The sequence below is a fragment of the Brassica napus genome, chromosome C1, assembly GCF_020379485.1.
Source record: "Brassica napus cultivar Da-Ae chromosome C1, Da-Ae, whole genome shotgun sequence".
NCBI lineage: Eukaryota > Viridiplantae > Streptophyta > Magnoliopsida > Brassicales > Brassicaceae > Brassica > Brassica napus.
This window is the reverse complement of record NC_063444.1, coordinates 48189240-48206884: the sequence shown is the minus strand read 5'-3', so window position 1 is coordinate 48206884 and position 17645 is coordinate 48189240. Positions and strand designations below refer to the sequence as shown.

General features: G+C 39.4%; 1 long non-coding RNA gene across 1 annotated transcript; it reads right to left on the bottom strand.

The window, feature by feature from the left end:
• Positions 1 to 6841: 6841 nt before the first annotated feature.
• LOC125580355 lies at positions 6842 to 7499 on the bottom strand. Its single transcript, XR_007318097.1, has 2 exons — positions 7301 to 7499; positions 6842 to 7074 (listed from the first exon to the last, which is right to left on the bottom strand). It is a non-coding gene; the product is annotated as an uncharacterized LOC125580355 (long non-coding RNA).
• Positions 7500 to 17645: the final 10146 nt, after the last annotated feature.

The window sequence follows — 17645 nt, the reverse complement described above, 5'->3', positions numbered from 1 at the left end:
CGCTTGATGATGCTCAAATCAAGTATGCTACCACTGAGAAGGAGTTGCTGGCAGTAGTTTATGCTTTCGAGAAGTTCAGGTCCTATTTGGTGGGCTCGAAAGTAATTGTGCACACAGATCATGCAGCCTTGAAGTACCTGATGACGAAAAAAGATGCTAAACCGAGACTCTTAAGGTGGATCTTACTCCTACAGGAGTTTGATATTGAGATCAGAGACAAGAGAGGAGCAGAAAATGGAGTGGCAGATCATCTTTCCCGAATGAGAGTGGAAGCTGAAACACCACTGGATGATACATTACCCGAGGAGAATGTCTATGTGATCACCTTGCTGGAGGATGAGTATTTGGATCAGGCTGATTGCTGTGCCATGAGACAAATTCAGGATGATCTCCCATGGTTTGCAGACTTTGCAAACTACCTATGTGCTGGAATTGAACCACCGAACCTGAAGGGATATGAGAGGAAGAAGTTCATGAGAGATGTGAACCACTATTACTGGGATGATCCCTTCCTCTACAAGAGATGCTCAGATGGTTTATTCAGGAGATGCGTTCTGGAGAATGAGATGCAAGGGATTCTTTTCCACTGCCACAGCTCAGAATACGCAGGCCATTTTGCAACATTCAAGACGGTTTCTAAGGTCCTGCAGGCTGGTTACTGGTGGCCTACACTTTTCAGAGACGCCCATGAGTTTGTCTCAAAGTGTGATGCATGTCAGCGGAAGGGTAACATCAGTAAGAGAAATGAGATGCCCCAAAATTTCATCCTTGAAGTTGAAGTTTTTGATGTATGGGGAATTGATTTTATGGGCCCTTTCCCATCTTCTTATGGAAATGAGTACATCTTGGTTGCGGTTGATTATGTCTCCAAGTGGGTGGAAGCAGTAGCCAGCAAGACAAATGACTCTAGTGTTGTCAAGAAAATGTTCAAGACAGTCATTTTTCCAAGATTCGGGATCCCGAGAGTGGTTATTAGTGATGGAGGCTCTCACTTCATCAACAAGACGTTCAATAAACTGCTGAAGAAACATGGAGTAAAGCATAAGGTAGCTACACCTTATCATCCTCAGACAAGTGGGCAGGTTGAAATATCGAACCGAGAAATCAAAGGGATTTTGGAGAAGGCTGTAGGCAAAACAAGGAAAGATTGGGCTGTGAAGCTTGATGACGCCTTATGGGCGTATAGAACCGCCTACAAGACTCCCTTGGGCACCACTCCTTTTAATCTGGTCTATGGAAAGTCTTGTCACCTACCTGTGGAATTGGAGTACAGTGGTTTTTGGGCAACGAAGTTGATGAACTTCGACATTAAAACCGCAGCAGAAAGGAGGATGGTTCAGTTGAACGAGCTGGACGAGATTCGGTTGAACGCCTATGAGAACACCAAAATCTACAAGGAAAGAACTAAGGCATGGCATGACAGAAAGATAATCCCGAGAGACTTCGCTGCTGGAGACAAAGTCCTTCTGTTCAACTCTAGACTCAAGCTATTTCCTGGAAAGCTTAAGTCTCGTTGGTCCGGACCTTTCACTATCACAGAGGTTAGACCTTATGGAGCTGTTGTCTTGGAAGACAATGGGAGGAAATTCACCGTCAATGGGCAGAGGCTAAAACCTTACTTCACAGATGCAAAACCCGAAGAAGGACCAACATTCCTTTAACGGAACCCGATCTCGCCTAAGGACAACAAAATAGTCAGGCTCGCGACTTTAAACAAGCGCTGACTGGGAGGCAACCCACATGGTTTGATTTTCTTTCTCTTTTGTGATTATGTTTTCTTGTGTGAATTGATTTTTGGTTGTGTTTTTAGATGATTTTTAGGCATGTATCACGATCAGGCATAGATCGATCCGAAAGAAACAGAACGGCGATCCAGGTAAGGGATCGGTCGATCCGGTATACGCAGATCGGTCGATCCGTTCATAAGATCGGTCGATCGTAAGAGTACGGATCGGTCGATCTCAGGTAAGTCTTGCCCGGTTTGATTTCACTCAATTTAAACCGGAAAACACCCACAAAAGATCCCACTCGCGAAAATCAGATCAAAACACTCATAATTTCATCTTCCTCTCCTCTTAAACTCTCTCAAACCTCTAAAGAACATGCAAATCGATTTTCATCATATCTCAACCGATTTTTGTAATTCTTGGTGCTAAACTCATTAGTTTTTCAAGCTCTATCCATTTCTACCATCAGTTTTCATCAAGACACAGGTATGACTCTCTAATTTTAGAATCAAAAATCGCCCTAGGCTTGGATTTAGGGGAATCTACGAATTCTAAATAGAATAGCATCTAGGATGGTTTATTTGTGATGATTATACTCATGGGTTACCTAGATTGCCAATTTGTAGGATGAATTGCAATTTTGCCAAAAAAAAAAAAAAAAAAAAAAAAAAAAAAGAGTTCATGTTTATATCTCATTCAGTATATTTGATTTAGACATTTTATTTTTATTTTATGTACTAGAGATGATGCTTTGTTTAAATTTGGGGTTAGAGTTTGAGATTTGTTGGGTTTTGATCATTTGAGACTTGAGCAGTTCGAAAACATGGTTATCAATATACTCGGTCTCTCCAGCGATTTTGCATAATGTTTTGCATTTTTTTTTGTTATCGCTGATACCCACAAACACTTGAGCCTCACCTAATTAAACACTAAAACAGCCTCCCATACACCGAGCCCGTTATACCTGATGGAGATATCTTTGGTGGAAAGGTCAAGCCCTTTTTAATGAATGTAAAGAGTTGATTACTTGAAACTGAGACTTGCAGGTCTGAAATATGGGAAGGTTTGCGAGGTCTTGGTATGGATTTGGAATGAAAGCCTTGACAGTCTCTGATTCAAGTGGTTAGCGAAATCACAAGGTAAGGTCTACTGAGGGTTAGTGAGCTCCCAAATTTTAATCCTCTTTACTTGAGGACAAGCAAAGATTCAAGTCTGGGGGAGTTGATATTCCGTGTTTTTAACGGTTTTAAACTCGTTTTGGAGCAATTAAATGGTCGGTTTTAATTAATGTTTTGGTCTATTTGATGCATTTTGGTGTTCTTAAGTGTAATATGCAGGTTACTAGATAGCTTGAAAGAAAAGAACGCATTCGGGATTTATTCAGAAGCAAGATATACCGAACAATGGACCGAATGAAGTATTGATCGCACAGGACGTGGGATCGACCGATCCGGTCAATGTAAATCGACCGATCTTATGCTTTCATGCACTAGATCGACCGATCCGGTATATGTGGATCGACCGATCTAAGGCTCTACGGGCTCCACACGCACAAACGAGCTTTTCACTCCTTTTTACCCACTCCCCTCAATAATTCAGAAAAAAACTCGACCTTTGAGACTCAGAAAAGACCAGGGGCGACCAAGGAGGAGATTTACAAGTTCTAGAGAGAAGATTTGAGTGTTTTGTACTTGTTTTGGTGTGATTTGTGAAGATTTGTAAAGGAGTTCATCTCAAAACCATTTGGAGAAGATCTTCTGAACCTTTACTCTGTTTTAATACAATCTTATCATGTTTTCTTCATCAAAATCGTTTTGTTCTTGCTTAGTTATGTGTGAGTAGTCATCTAGTTGGGTTTAGGGGTTCTCATAGGGGATTTCTTGATGTTTTGATCCATAAAACGTGTGTAGACTAAGGGATTACGTTTTGGTTCTTCATCTAATGGATTTCTTACTGCTTGAACTGAATTGATCACTTAGTTCATGATTTCAGATTGTTTGATGCACCGAAAGTGATTGTTTGAACTTCCGAAAATACTTTAGATGAGCAAAGTGTCCTTAACCCTCGGAAGTTGATGTTATTGCGCTTTGTGAACATATTGAACCTGTTCTTAATGCTTGTTTAGAAATTGAAACTCAGCGGAAGTTAGTGTGGAGATTTCTATAACATAGAGAATTAGCGCTACGGAAGTAGGTTAATTCTAATATCGTGTTTGAGTTCTAGACGGTTCTTAATATATCCCTGTGTCTTCCATTAATTGTATCTTGATTAAAAAGAAATCCCTGAGAATTCCCAATGCCCAACGTTTGTTTTAAAATAGTTTTCAAATCGTTTAAATCATCTTTTTACATGCTTGTTTATGTTTTGTGACACCTAAGAAAATTAAATAAGAACCATCAAAAATATATCTTGATTCGCTGTAGCTATTAACTTGTCTGCAACTCTACGTGTGATCATCGGTCCCTGTGGATTCGATCCCGCATTACTACTGCGTACTTTACTGTGCACTTGCAGTTAGATAATCGGGTTAAAACTCGAGACATCACCTGTGCAAGCCTAATGCAGGCTCTGTTTCGACAATGAGAGAGCTCCTGATTAGTAACACCAGAATGATCAATCTTCCTCCTACTCAGTGCCGGTCCGGACTTATCAGGCGCCTAAAGCGTACTTAAAAAATATGCCCTTTAAATATATTATTTTTACTATATTTTAAAATAATTAATAAAATGTTATTATATATTATTAAAATTATTTTTTTTTAAATGAAGAAAATATGAACAAATATTTCATGAATTTTTAATTTTATTTTTTGAAAAAAATCATTTATCAGCATCGAATGTAGAAACAAACTTGGAATATGAAGAATTGATCATTTGAGTTTTTAATTGTTATAGTTTCTGTAGCTAATAACAAATATCGGAAGAAATACACAAAAAGACGTAAAGAAAATAAATTTTTGTTAGTTGTTATTAAAACAGAAAAATAAATAATTATGTTTTGTTTAATTAAATTATTTATTTATTCTCACACTACTTAATATAACATGTGCAGTTGTTAGATTAAGTACTAACCGTTCCTATATGTACGAGCTGCCATGTCGATTTACAGAGACATGAAACGATAAGGGAATGGAAGAGTCTAGTGATGGTCGGCGTCTTTAGGGTTTAGGAGTGATACGATTGATATCACTTTGATTTTTAGATGATTGGTAATGACGTGGCAGTATAAAACTTTTCTATTGGATGATTTTAATTGCCTACGTGGACACCCTAGCTATTGATCTTATTCCCCTTTTAGTATTGTATATTAATGAATAAATCAAATTTTGTTGTATTATCATCAAAAAGGACAAAAGTATTATTATAAATAAAATGGAATAAGAAGTCAGTTTCGAACTCCTGACTTGTTATTCATGAGGACAAGTTAACAACCACTAGCCTAAGGACAACTTTTAAGCAAACTTTGGCGCCCCCAAAATATGTATAATATTTGGCGCCTAAAACCCTTGTTTTATGGGCTTTAGCCCAGGGCCGGACCTGCTCCTACTGGTCTGGTATCCTCTCCTATTTACCCTTGGCTTTATTGGTACCTATGGAAAAACCGAAACAGGCTGATCTTTGAGAATAAGTCTTGGTCCGAAGCTGAACTGATCCGTAAAGTTCTCTATGATGCCCGTGCTTGGGAAGAAGTTTCTCAAGCGGTTAAACACCCGTCCCCCCGATGTACTCGCTCTGCACTCCCTACTCCGGAATTGAAGGGTATCTCCTGCTTCACTGACGGAGCATGGGACCCGATATCTGGACATAGCGGACAAGGATGGGCATTTGTCGACCCTGCTGGTGACGTGATAAGACACTACTCCTCCAACCGTCTTCATGTAGCTATGCCCATAGTGGCGGAAGCTCTAGTGGTAAAGGCTGCTCTTTAGGATGCAGTCACTCATGATTTCCTTCAGTTGAACGTGTTCTCTGATTCGAAGTCTCTTGTCAACCTTCTCAACTCCTCCTCCTCGACAGTTCTTCTTCACAGTGTGCTGTTTGATATTAGAGTGTTGTGTGGTCGGTTTGACTCTATCTCTTTTTCCTTTGTTTCCCGGTCAGATAATGTTGTTGCAGACTCTTTGGCAAAGAACGCCTTTCGTTTATCTGTAACCCCTCCTGTTGGAGTGTAACTTTATTTTATATCAATCAAGTAGTTTGCCCAAAAAAAAAGAATACTGCATCTGAAAATTGTATGAAATTTCTGACGCCATTAAATCCAGCGTCAGAAAAGTGGAAGTACGCAGGCGTTTCTGAAAAGCCAGCGATCGAAACTAAGAAGACGATGCCGTTAATTATTTAATTTCCTTCGTATTTTTCAGCCGCTGGCCGCTGCGGCAGCGTTAACCAAAAGAACAGAGCTAACACTAGGCCTGGGCATTTCGTGTATCGGTTCGGTTCGGTTCGGGTATTTCGGGTTTTGGGTAGTTCGGATAGGGGCTAGAGGATCCATTTAGTACTTGACCTATTTTCGGTTCGGTTCGGTTCGGATAGTTTCGGGTTCGGTTCGGTTTGGATAGTAAATGTAGGAACCGAAAAATATCCGGAAAAAGTTCGGTTCTCATTTGGATCCGGTTCGGGTTCGGATAGTTCGGGTAGTTTGGATAATTTGGATAAAATATTGGTTATTTAAGGTAAAATATCGGTTATTTAAGGTAAAATATCAAATAATTAGGATGATTTAGATAAAATTTTGGATATTTCGGATTACTTTGGATATTTCGGATAAAACTATCCGGATAGTTTCGGATACTTTCGGGTAGTTTGGATACTTTATAATAATTTAGTTATCCTCAACTATTTTCAAATACTTTTAATAGAATTTTAAATTAAAAATATATATTTAGTGATGTTATATGTATATATAATTAATATTTTTATATATTCGGATACTCGTTCGGTTCTCGGTTTGGTTCCGGTTCGGTTCGGTTATTTCGGATATAAAAATATAGGAACCGTTCGGGTATTTGAGGATATTGGTCCGGTTCCGGTTTCGGATATTTCGGTTCGGTTTCGGTTCGGTTCTTCGGTTCCGGTTATTTTGCCCAGGCCTAGCTAACACTTTACAAAAGTACATGGTGATATGTCTGTCAGATTACTACAAGCGTTTCTTTCACCAATCTGCTTTGCTACCAACGTACCCTAAAGAAGAGAATGAAACAGAAGAAAAACACATTGCTCTAGCATGAAACCTAGTGAGTAAGAATAATAACAGTTTCTCCAATTCCGAATGAGCTCTCAGATCCAACCAATGCTCCTTTTTTACTACAGTATAGCTTCTCCACAATCTAATCCCTACAACTTCTTACCTATACAACAACAACAACAACAAAGCACAATTCAAGTTCTCAGCAACTCATCATCATATGATGAACAAGTGATATAATCTTAAGAAACAGAATCAAGAGTAGATGCTCAAAGACATGGTTCCAAATCAACAATCTGAAACCTCGGAAGCTTACATAAAGTTTCAATCTTTAACTTTACCATATTCACAATTTGCTTAACAGAGACCAAGAAAGTTTATATCTTTACCTGAAGCAGCAGCAGCTCTACGTTTGGCAAGCTTGGATCTTTCAAGCTCCATTTGCATATCCATCAACATATTCATACACGTTGCAACTCATGCTCCTTCGCAGGTTCCACCATCTCCTAACTTCAGAATCGCTCTCGCCAGCTCCCTACACGACGACGACCCTTCACCTTCACTCGGATCTACATGTTAATAAAAATCATAAGTCATAGAAGTCTAATTAGCTAAATATTGGCGGTAAAAGCTTTACAAGGAGTAAAAATCTTCCTTTCTGTCTTCAACTTACTGAAAGCCATAATCACAATGTTTTGCTAACGATATATCCTTAACCACATCGTTTATCAACCAGCCTTTAACTAGATAAGTCGAAAATATAAACCTCTGACATATGACTTCTTATGTTAAACATATGTGTGGGGGAGTCGTCTCATCTCCGAAGCCGACGTCTAATTAAATCTAAGTGTGTGAACTATATATCAGTTGACTTTGCTTCTCACAACCGATGTGGGAGCTTTTTCATTTTCATTCATTTGCTATTTCATTCACCATTTTGCCATTTATTACTTGAGCTAATGGACTGAAATAATTGACCCAACAATTTTTTACACTCAGGAGTCTCTGAAACGTCTCCATGTCCAATCACTCCGTCCCCATAGATTCTTCCTGTCCCTTCAATGCTCCAAAACGTCGCAGGGACGTTTCTGAGTCGTCCCCGTGCTTTACCCGTCTCTCAAACGTCTCTGGTACGTGAGACAGCTATTGATTGCCGTAAACGTGCTTCATAGGTTTAATGTACCAAAATGTGTGGAAATTGGACTATCCGACACAAAGATTTTGCTTTCGATGTGATGAATATTGGATTTTTTTTTTTTTTGTTGAATAGATATGGCCATGGAAGCATGTTACTCATCACCAATTTCCCCGTTCTTTTTGCTCTTTCATTTTTGATATCCAAGAAAAATTATAAAGAAGAATGAAAGGTTTTTGGAACTTAACGAGTACCATTTCTCTTCCTATACTTTTCTTATTCGGCTACAATTATGAGGACGTGTATGCAGTTCCTACCACGTGCTTATGTCATCCGGAACAAAGGGATGCACTTCTTCAGTTCAAGAACGAGTTTGAGGTTCTAAACTCTTCCTTTGATTATGATTATTGCATTATTTATGATATTAAACCTCATCGGAAGACAGAGTCATGGGTGAATAACAACGACTGCTGTACTTGGGATGGTATCATGTGCAACCCCAAGTCTGGTGACGTGATCGAGCTAGACCTTGGTTGCAGCAACCTACGTGGCTGGTTTCGTTCCAATAGCAGTCTGCAAAACCTTCATTCTCTAACCACCCTAAACCTTTCACTTAATGATTTTAGTGGTCAAATCATGTCTTCAATTGGAAACCTTTCTCATCTCACCTCTCTCGACATTTCTTGGAATAATTTCAGCGGGTTCATTCCTTCTTCGATTGGAAGCCTGTCTCATCTCACCTATCTTGACATTTCTTCTAATCAAATTTCAGGTCGATGTACATGGGATATTACTTTTACCATGATTCAGTGGTTTTGATGAATAAAGGTTTAGAGATAGCGCACTCGACTTTTCAGGAAACAAATTTGAAGGAGACATCCCAAGGTCCATTGGTCTATTGAAAGAGCTCCATGTGCTCAACTTGCCCAACAATGCTTTCACTGGCCACATCCCTTCATCTCTAGGAAACCTGACGGCTCTTGAGTCCCTTGACGTTTCCCAAAACCAGCTTTCAGGAGAAATTCCGCAAGCGCTAGGGAGCCTCTCATTCCTTTCGTACATGAACTTCTCTCATAACCAGCTTACTGGTCTAGTACCAGGCGGCACTCAGTTTCGAAGGCTGAATTGCACTTCCTTTGAGGTTAATCCGGGACTTTCTGGCCCTTCTCTTGAAGAGATATTCACATGCCAAGACCACATGAAACGCCGGAATCAGACGAAGAAGAAGAAGAAGAAGAGGAAGAGGTGTTGAGTTGGATAGCTGATTACGCGTTTAAGCACACACCAATTAACCTAATGTGCCAACAATACCACAATCGAATGGTATGTCATTGTAGCATTTTAGGATCGAATCCACAGAGAACTAGAGACTTATAACACCAAGAATACACAAACCTTCCTAATCTAAGCAAACAAGAAGATAGATGATTTGTAACAAACTAATATCCTAGAAATATAAACAAGTGAATCCATGGGCTAAGGGAATTGACTTCAAGTAACTAAGATCCAATCTAGGTGACAAGCTTTCAATCAAAGTAATCTCTTAAGTCTAAACACAATTTTAGACAAGTCCTATGTCTAGGTAAATGTCCATTTGCTTAGAAATCATTAAACATCAAATGTCTTTGGCTTAATTCAATCAAGCAATCTTTAAGTTCAAGTTTAATAACTATCTAGCAATTTTAACATCAAGTGTCCTTGGCTAATCTCACTAGAGCTTAGTTGAGTTGATTCAAACACTTCATCTAATCATGTCTGATGAGAAGTGTTTAGAAATCAGGTTTAGAGTGATCAAGACTAAACAAGCATTAAAAATACTCAACAAGCAAGTTCATACAAGGATCTAATACAATAACACCATAGATCTTCACTAAGTTACTCTAATCTCCCTAACCCATGAATTCTTAAGGAAACTACTCACTAATCTCCATGAAAACACTTAATCTCATAATAGATTGAAGCATATTCAAGTAGATACAACAGAGAATAAAGATAAACAAGGATTAAACAAGCAAATTCAAGAGAATAAGAAGAAAAGAAACTAAAGATTCAAGCTTTCTCTCTCAAGAGTTCTTGTGTTCTTCATAAAAAAGTAGATAGATCCCCCATTATTGTCTGAAAAGTAGTTATATATTACTAAAACTCGAGCTGGGGTTGACCCATAAAAACAGATATTTTTCTCCGTAGTGACCATAAAAGGTCGCTACAAGAGGTCACTACGCCTGTAGCGACCTGAAATGCCCGCTACGGGTGGCCGCTAGGACACTTAGACGATTTTTTCGCATTCTTGAACTCATAGCGACCTCATTATGCCGCTACGGAAGACCGCTACAGAAAGCGCTTCAACTATAGCGGTCTCTCTAACCCGCTACACACTCCCGCTACGGTACTTAGGCGCCTCAGCTCTATCTTCTGTAGCGACCATCTTTTGCCGCTACGCCTGGCCGCTAGGAATGTCATATTGATATGTGTGTAGTATTTTGATCATAAATCCCTCAATACAGCTCCAAACGACTTGAAACCACCTCCATTGTAAAGCTAACTCAATTTCCAGTGTCTCCACAAATTTTGAGCTTCAGAAGAGATCTTTAAGGCCTTCATCCGTGTTCATCTTTCACTCTTTGGACTCAAAATCCCTCCAATGGTCTTCTAACTCATCCATGGTGCTCTCCAACACCTGATATGTACAAATGCAATGATATGCAACCTAAATGTGCCTAAATGATACTCTAAATGACCAAACCATGCAAGAATAAGAAGTTAAAAACATGTAAATTCACAAGATATCAACTCCCCCACACTAGTCCTTTACTTGTCCTCAAGTAAACTTTCAAGTCCTAAGAAGGAAGAAGTTTGAAAAAGGGAGCTCATAGCCAAAAGACACACATCCTAGCTCTTCTACAACATTCCAAATGATCATAGCAAACAATCATTGGTCATTCTTTTATCAGTCTAGCTTCTCAATGCCTATCAAACTCTTTTTATTTCTTTATACAAAGTGCAATGCTCATCAATCAACAAGTAACTTCAACCAATTCTCACATTCATTCACACACACACACACAAGGTGGATTCTCACAAATGGGCACATGATCTCAATCACTTGGCTTGGTAGATTAATGGTCTTTTATGAATGAAAAGAAAGGTTCAAATACAATCTTTTTAATGGTGGTAATCACTCAAGAACAAGGAGCATGATCATTATGCAAAATTTATCTAAGACTAGGAGCAATTCATGCATACATAGCTCATTCACATCATTCTACTCTTCTTCCTAAGTGATTACAAATTCTACCCATCTTTTATATTTCAAAACCCAAGTATATACACTTCACTCACATTTCTCACCAAGTGAACTCTCTCTCTTTTTTTTTTTTTTTTTTTTTTTTTACATGATCAACCAACTAAGAACTTGACACTCTTTTTCTTTCCCCATTATGATTTTTCATTCATTTTTTTTTTTTACTTTGGGGAATTCTAATTGACACACTTAAGAGTTTTTCTTCTTTTATTTTCTTGGTTCCTATTGGTTTTCTTTTCTTATTGACACTCTTTGATCTTTTTCTCTTCTCTCAAACCCAAGATATAACAACTTAAAAACACACAAACTCACTCACCATCCTAGTTGCTAGTTCAAATGAGGATCTTATGCTAGCAATAGATGAGAACAAACATATGTCGCTCCCAATACTCTCAAGATTTTGCACATGACAGGGCTATCAATAAGAGACCTCACTCAACAAATCAATATTGGTTTCAAAGAATGGCAAGAGTTTAAGGGTAGGGGAGTGCCATTCGGGTTAATCAAAGGATAATACATGGAATAAGATAACCCAAATGTGTATGAAATCCATGATCAAGTATGCAAGTGCCCATATGCAAGAGAGATTAAATTCATTATGCCCAAGTTCAGTTTGTAATTGGTTTCAAGAACAATGTCAATATCATATGAGCAACATGTTTGAAAAAGAGTTTTCAAGGCTCAAGAGATGCTTGTAGATATGTTCTTTTCATGGCAATTTCAATCATGGCTCCCTATGCATAATTCAAAACTCACAACTCTTTTTAAATTTTTTTTTTTTTTTTTTTTTTTTTTTTTTTTTTTTTTAGAAATCACAAGAAAATCCAAAATGCAAATCATTAAAATCCACACAGATGCAAAGTGCTAGATATGTCAAATGCAAATCATCCAAATAAAACCAAGCAAAATGATCAGTTTTTATAGTACCCCCACCACACTCGAATCACACAGTCTCTTGTGTGACTTTGAATTTGGAGTGGTTTACATGATAAGTAAAATAAAAATTACTAGAGATGTAGAGAGATTTTAAACCGGATTAGAGTACTTACGTTGTGACTGTAGCGACTTGAGCATGTTACTATGGATATGTCGCTATGAGCATGTCTCCACAGCACTTGTGTTTCTTTCCTAGCCTCTTTTGAAACCTTTCCTTTTCCTGAGCACATTCCAAACTGAAATCACACACAATTCACACAAACAAACACACAAACAAGGATAGTTCACACAATTTATTAAAAACATTCACACATATATACAAAGGATACTCTTGGGATTTCCTCCCAAGTGAGCTTGTTTTAAGTCTCTAGCTTGACTTTGCCTCCTTTAGGTTAGACTGTGGTTGGATCGGAAAGTGGAACTGAAGTTCCCAGGTCTTCCGATTTGGTTCCCAAGTAAAGCTTAGCCCTTTGTCCATTGATGGTGAACTCTCTTCCATCAGAACTCCACAAAACTATTGCTCCATAAGGTTTAACCTCTTTAACTTTGAAAGGACCAGACCACCTTGACTTGAGCTTGCCTGGAAACAACTTCAGTCTGGAGTTGTAGAGAAGAACTTGATCTCCTTCTTTAAAGTCTCTTTTCAGGATATGTTTGTCATGGAGAGCCTTTGTTTTCTCTTTGTAGATCTTTGAACTTTCAAAAGCTTCAAGTCTTATCTCATCAAGTTCGTTCAGCTGGATCAATCTCTTCTCCTTGGCACTCTTGATGTCAAAGTTCAGCAACTTGACTGCCCATAGTGCCTTGTACTCAAGCTCAACTGGTAGATGGCAAGACTTTCCATAGAGAAGGTTGAAAGGTGTAGTTCCCAAAGGTGTCTTGTAAGCTGTCCTATAAGCCCACAATGCATCATCAAGCTTGATGGACCAATCTTTTCTTGTAACCCCCACAATCTTCTCCAGAATGGACTTGATCTCCCTGTTGGAAATCTCAACTTGACCACTTGTTTGGGGGTGGTAAGGAGTTGCAACCTTGTGCTTCACACCATTCTTCTTAAGGAGGTTTGCAAACAGTTTGTTGATGAAGTGAGACCCTCCATCACTGATCACAACTCTTGGAATCCCAAACCTTGGAAAGATTATGCTCTTGAACATTTTTAGAACCACCTTTGCATCATTGGTTGGACTTGCAATTGCTTCAACCCACTTAGAGACATAATCTACAGCCACCAGTATGTACTTGTTGGTATAAGATGAAGGAAAAGGCCCCATGAAGTCAATACCCCAGACATCAAACACTTCAACTTCTAGGATGGGGTTTTGAGGCATTTCATTCCTCTTGGTGATGTTTCCTCTTCTTTGACAAGAGTCACACCTTGAGACAAAGTCTTGGGTGTCTTTAAACATGTGAGGCCACCAAAATCCAGCTTGTAGGACCTTTGCAACTGTCTTAAATGTAGCAAAGTGGCCTCCATAGGATGATCCATGACAATGTGTAAGGATCCCATCAATTTCTTCTTCAGCCACTGCCCTTCTATAGAGTTGATCTCTACAAAGTATGTAGAGGTAAGGCTCATCCCAATAATATCTCTTCACATCCTTATAGAACTTCTTCTTGGCATAACCTTCAAGGTTCAATGGCTCTTTTCCACTAGCTAAGTAGTTGACTATATCAGCATACCAAGGACCCTTCTCATCAGCCGCCTTCACCTCTTCAAGTTTCTTTCCTGTCTCACAAACAGCTACCACTGCATGAATAGCCATCATTTGCTCTTCTGGAAGTCTGTCATCAATAGGGATTCCACACTCCACCTTCAACCTGGACAGGTGATCAGCTACTCCATTCTCAACTCCAGGCCTGTCCTTGATCTCAAGATCAAACTCTTGTAGCAGCAGAATCCACCTCAATAGTCTTGGTTTTGCATCTTTCTTGGCTAAGAGGTGTCTCAATGCAGCATGATCAGTGTAGACAGTCACCTTTGACCCAACCAAGTAGCTTCTGAACTTCTCAAATGCAAAGACAATGGCCAATAGCTCCTTCTCAGTTGTAGAGTATTTAGCTTGAGCTTCATCAAGGGTTCTACTTGCATAGTAGATCACATGTGACTTCTTGTCTCTCTTCTGGCCTAGGACTGCTCCTACAGCAAAGTCACTTGCATCACACATGATCTCAAAGGGGAGATCCCAATCTGGCGGTTGAACTATGGGTGCACTGATGAGTGCATTCTTCAGGTTTTTGAAAGCTTCCATACATTCCCCATCGAAGTGAAATGCAGCTTCTTTGCATAACAGCCTGGTCAATGGTCTAGCTATCTTAGAGAAATCCATGATGAATCTTCTATAGAAACCGGCATGACCCAGAAAGCTTCTTATATCCTTCACTGTTCTTGGTGGAGCTAGACCAACCATGACATCTATCTTGGCTTTGTCCACTTCAATTCCTTTCTCAGAAACTTTGTGTCCAAGAACAATCCCTTCCTTGACCATGAAGTGACACTTCTCCCAATTGAGCACCAGGTTAGTGTCCTCACATCTCTGTAATACCCTGCAAAGATTTGACAAACAAGTAGCAAACGAAGAACCATATACAGAAAAATCATCCATAAACACCTCCATTACATCCTCAATAAGATCAGAGAAAATTGACATCATTGCTCTTTGGAATGTTGCTGGTGCATTGCACAGTCCAAATGGCATCCTTCGATATGCAAAGGTACCATAAGGACAAGTGAATGTCGTTTTCTCTTGGTCATTTGGGTGTATAGGGATTTGGAAAAATCCAGAGTATCCATCAAGGAAACAATAATAAGGATGGTTAGCTAGCCTCTCTAACATCTGATCAATGAATGGTAAAGGGAAATGATCCTTTCTAGAGGCTGCATTCAGTTTTCGATAGTCAATGCACATCCTATGTCCAGTTATTGTTCTTGTTGGTATTAACTCATCATTTTCGTTCTTAACAACTGTTATGCCACCTTTTTTAGGAACTACATGCACAGGTGAAACCCAATTGCTATCAGAGATAGGATAGATCACACCAGCATCTAACAATTTGATTATTTTTTTTAACAACATCTTTCAAATTAGGATTTAATCTTCTTTGGTGTTCAATTGAAGTTTTAGATTCATCCTCTAGATGTATCCTATGCATGCACAAAGATGGTGAGATTCCTTTAATGTCATCAAGTGAGTATCCTAGTGCTTTTCTATACTTTTTAAGTTCATTTAAAAGCATAGACAATTCATTCTCAGTCAGCTCACTACTCACAATGACAGGATATGTCTCATTAGGTCCAAGGAAAGCATACCTTACACCATGGGGAAGAGGTTTAAGCTCCACTTTTGGTGCCTTGAGCTCACTCCAATCAGCTTCATGGAGGTTCTCTTGAATGTCTGCTGAGGCAGCATGTTGAGTCATTTGTGGCAACTCCATGAACTCATCTTCTCCATCCTCCTCAAGGTGAACATCTAGCCTTCTTACTAGCTCATCACTCTCTTTGTTTTCAATCATTTGGGTCTCTCTTTCAATGGTCAGGGCATGTTGAAGAGAGTCCTCAATCGCTAACTCCTCAAGGAAATCATCAGCCAAGGCATCCATCTCATCAATGTAGAATATTTCTCCTTGAGTTGTGGGCTTCTTCATCATCTCCTTGATATCAAAATGGAGAATGTGATCTTTTCCAAGGTGGAGATCAATTGTGCCATCTCTCACATTCACCATTGCTCCAGCAGTTGCCAAGAAAGGTCTTCCAAAGATCAAAGGATCTCTAGGCTCTTCATCCATCTCAAGCACTACAAAGTCAGTAGGCACTTCACAATTTCCTATCTTGACAGGAAGATCTTCTAGGATGCCAATGGGGAGCTTGACAGATCGATCAGCTAGCACCAAAGAGATCTTGCACTTTTTATATTGTGTAAACCCAAGCTTCTTGGCAATGGATAGTGGCATGAGGCTGACACTTGCTCCCAAATCACATAGACATTTCTCAAATGTCAAAGGTCCAATGGCGCATGGCAGGGTGAAACTACCAGGGTCTTCTAGCTTCCTTGGGACAGTCAGTCTCTGAATAATGGCACTGCACTCATGAGTAAGAATCACCATCCCTTCCATCTCTTTCTTCTTTTGTTCTACAGCATCTTTCAAGAACTTGCTGTATTGTGGAACCAGCATAAATGCATCAATTATGGGCATGGTGAGCTGAACTTCACTCATTTGCTTGTCAAACAAGGCTTTGTACTTCTCTAGGAGTTGCTTCTTGAATCTTCCAGGAAAGGGAAGCTTCGGCTCATAGGGAGGAGGAGTGAACAATTTCTCCTTTGTTGATGTAGCAGCCTCATTTTTGTTCTCAACTTTCTCCTCTCCCATCTTTCTCTTGCCCTTAGCTTCAACTATCTTCTCCAAGATTTCCTCATTAGTCTTCTCATCCACAATCACCACATCATCATCTACATTGATGACCACCTCCCCACCTTGTTTCTCATTATCCTTAATGAGAACTTTAGGAGGCAACTCTCTTCCACTCCTTAGGGTGATTGCCTTCATTGTCTCCTTTGGGTTTTGTTCAGGCTTTCCAGGTAGGGAACCTTGTTGGCGACTTGAGCTGGCTGTCATAGAGACAAACTGGTTCTCCAAGGCTTTGAACTTGTTGTTTAGATCATGGTAATTCCCATCAATCTTGTTGTGGAGATTTTTCAGCTCATACCCTAATTGTTTCTCACTTCTTGTTTGTCCCTCCAATAATTGTTTCAGCATAGCTTCAGTACTACTCTCTTGTGGAGGTTGTGTTGATGATCCAGTTTGGTCTTGTGCAGGTTGACTTGGTTTTGGTGAGAATCCAGGAGGGAAGTTCTGTTTGGGTTGGTAACCACCTTGGTTGTTGTTGTAGAATGGCTTAGGCTGATTGTTGTAGAATGGTCTTGGCTGGTAGTTGTTGAATGGCTTCTGTTGGTTGTTGTAGAAGGGTTTCTGTTGGTAGTTGTTCTGGTATTGATAGTCAGGCTCCTTCTTGTACCATGTACCCTGAGCATTGACATAGTACATATCTTCTTGGCATTCTACTCCATCAACTTCAGCAACCATATGTAACTCCTCTTTCTTGGTCTTTTCTGATAGTAGCATGTCAATCTTTTCTTGAAGTGCTTTCAGCTCTCTCTTTGTGGTCATATCTTCTCCTCCACCACCTCTGTCTCTTCTATCATATTCATCATTGTATACAGAGTCACTCTGTGCCATGTTCTCCAAGAGTTCTAAAGCATCTTCGACAGTCCTCCCCAAGAAGTTTCCATTGCTTGCAGTGTCGAGTTGGCTTTTGAATTTAGGCAAAACTCCTCTGTAGAAAGTGCTTAGCAAGCTCTCATTGTTG